We start from the raw sequence: 3,545 nt of genomic DNA on the forward strand, positions 1-3,545 counted from the left end.
GATCGAAGCACACCATAACCGGTCATAACTTTTTTACTTTTTGATATGTTCAGAAATTTTTTTTGCGAATTTGTTTTACACACTGGACCTCGCACGATTATGACAAAATTTTTCTTTAGATTAAAAAAGGCATGTGAAAGATTATTTATTGCAATCGCATACTTTGCTGTTAGACACACTCGCTTAGTGGGAGAGGGGTGAATCTAAAATTACAAATTCTCTTGTTTTGCTTAAAACAGAAGAATTTTGTTTTAAGCAAAATTCTTAAAATTGAGCGCATCCTCGTTCTATTAAATATGTTTATGGGGAGAAAATATTGAAAAGCAGGTGCTACTTTAGCGTGTCATTTAAAAGGAAATTAATTTTGGTAACTTTTTTGTTTACTTTTCAATTTTTAAAACCCTTAAGATGTTGGATGCCAAGCGTGTGCGATCTACGTGCTTATTGTAATTATCATATTGTTTATTCTTGGTTTATTATTATTATTATTATTATTATTATTATTATTATTATTATTATTATTATTATTATTATTGAAACATGGTTTTATTATTATTTAAAAATGTAAGAATTTTGAAAAAATACATTTATAAGGCTAAGTACAAAAGAATTTATTGGAAAATTTGAATAGCTATATGATAATAAAGATGAAATAGAAATTTGAATAATTTTATTGATGAATTGAGCAAGCATCTACCAGAAAGCCAAGAGAAATTGAAAAGTAAACTTAAAAGTAATCGCCCTTTAAGTTGTAGATCACACGCCAAAGTAGCATCGAAAGACATTAATACGTGTTAGAGTGACAATGAAACGAGGAAGGGATCGGGTAGTTGTGGAATGTGCTAGAACAACAGCTAAATCTCCCTTAAATCACCTTTTCCACTGAAAATCATTTTGAAACCATAAAGAGAAACAAATGGTTAATTTAGACTGTCCGTATTTTGAAACCATGACTTAAAAAAGGAATCAAGTGGGGAATTTTTAGAATTTAGAAGGGGAGGATTAAAAAATTAAAAATCAGAACTTTTGTGTAATCGTATGTATTCTTGAATGTAGAGCACACATTCGCAAAAATTTTCTCAAAATTCCCAAGGACCAAAAAAGTATGAGGGGTTATATGGGGTGTTTAAATCAGAATTCAGCCTCCAAAAGTCTAGCAATATAATGATGAACATCAAATATCAAAAAGAAAATGATTTCGTTCCGTTGGCGAAAATTGGGTCCAGTAATCTGATTGACAGAACTGATCTAACTAACAAGAGTTCTGAAAGGGCTGAAATTGCTTCTCTTTTTAGACTTAGTACTTTTTGACTGAGGTCAAACGGTCAAATCCATTCAACCAATCATCTGGTCAGTGTCTAGCTACACCAGTTTCAAAGAACCGACAGAATATAGAAAGAGGTATTGACACTGAGTGAGGGAGAGAGAGGTGGGGAGAGAGAAGCTTGGAGTTCTGGAACCATAATTTGAGCATCTTGAATCTCATACCAAACCATTCAACACCTGCCGATCGAATCTCTTACAATTGATTTCAAAATCTGCATCATTACTATCACTGAGTTCTTCATCATGATCTGCATCTTCGATGGAGGAGTGTTGAAGGAAAAGTGACACTGGTATTTGAGCTGAAACAGGCATTGAATGTATAGCTGATGGTTGACTAGGACACTCGATTTGACATGTTTTTCTTGTTATATCCTCGAGTTTATGACTATGTATGGATATGCACCCTAAAAGGAATATACATACATATACATTCACACAAATACATCACACATACATATGCTTTCACACAAATACTCAATAAGAATAAAGTACAGGGTAGAACCTTAGGCCTAAGATCCCAGTTCACTCACTTGCCATCTCTCTTCCACAGCATAAATCTGTTCTCTGACCTCCTCAGTTTGAATCTTCCTCACTACTCTACTTGTCACTGTCATATTTTGGGCCACATTCATGTAATTTCATTCGTCTTAGCACCAAGAAGCTTTCAGTCTCCATCTTGGAACGGCAGGCTGACTCTTAAGGACCTAAGACCTGTTGAGGCATCTGATTGTTCAATAACCGTTACTTTTTGGAGGGAAACTTGAAACTCAGTATAAAGTCACTGGATCTAAAACAATTCTCACTCCTTATCAATAAAATAATAAAAGCAATCAGCTGGTTTATCCTAATACTTACAGACAAACGATTTAATTGTCCTTATTCAAAGAGTAAGCAATAGGAACCAAAACTTGGTGTGATAGATGAAAACATGTTTAAATCAAGCAAAAAAATTGAACTCAACAGAAATTATGTTCAAAATTATTTTCCCCGGTATTATTATTGGTACATATGTAAATTTGTAATCTGGATATAGAAGCTAGAAGTTTTGAAGCAGTTGTCCATAGTTATCCTCTTGGATGTATGTATATATGTATGTATGTATTATGTATGTACGTACTTTTCTTTCCAGTTTTCCTTAAGTTCTTCTAATGAGAGTTAAAGTCAGTCGCTAACAAAACGCGACAAAACTTTTTGAGTTCAGAGAAGTCCCGGTGTTTGTAAATAAGTGGTTAAGCTGGTGTGTTTGTTGAGGTGTCGATGCACACATACAAATGACCTTTACAACAGTACTTGACTTTTATTCCTTTTCCCACAGAGCAAATCAAGTCTGTTGTTTGCACCGAATTGCTGATTTTTTGTGTTTTTTGTTTTGTTTTTTTGGGGTATTCCACCAGTATTCTCTCCTCTTACATAGATCCTATCGATGTGGATGTGGAAGTTGCCAGTGGTGGTCAGAACCTATCTAGTTTTGATGTCCAGGTAGCGGATCTTGTCAAGTGTCCCGTCCAATATCCCAAATGTTGGTGCTAGCACTGGTAGTGCAAAAGATTTGTGAGATACGGTCTTGTTAAATGCAGACAGCTCTGAGTTCCATATTTTCCATATTTTCCGGAAGTACTATTTTGTTATTCTAGTTAATAAATCTGTATGCATGTATTCTGACTTATACATGTGTGTGTGTATGTATGTATGTATGTATGTATGTATGTATGTATGTATGTATGTATGTATGTATATATGTATGTTTGTATGTATGTATGTATGTATGTATGTATGTATGTATGTATGTATGTATGTATGTATGTGTGCTTGTATGCACATACATACACCGAGGGTGGGTGGTAAAAAAAATCTCAGATTTAATCTTACTCATTCGTAAAATGAGTCCCCCTTAATTTTGCTCAGATTGTTTTATTATAGCCCGATTTTCAGATTTTTTTACTTTCTTTTAATAAATGCATATTTTGCGAATGAAAAAACTAGATCCAAAATCTCCCTGTTTCATTCTTCTTGATAAATATTTCATTAGCAAACACACAGTGTGTACCGGTCCAAACCATGATGGGAACTGAAAAAAAAAAATTTTGATAAAAAATAAAAGCATTAGTGATATGAAGACACCTTTAATACCCTCTTAACTTCACTAGTGACGCACTAATGACCGTGTGAAGTATGGGAGTTTTTGTGTTTTTATTTTTTCTTCTTTTTTTTCTTCTGTT

The sequence above is a fragment of the Octopus sinensis genome, linkage group LG10 (assembly GCF_006345805.1).
Source record: "Octopus sinensis linkage group LG10, ASM634580v1, whole genome shotgun sequence".
Taxonomy (NCBI): Eukaryota; Metazoa; Mollusca; class Cephalopoda; order Octopoda; family Octopodidae; genus Octopus; species Octopus sinensis.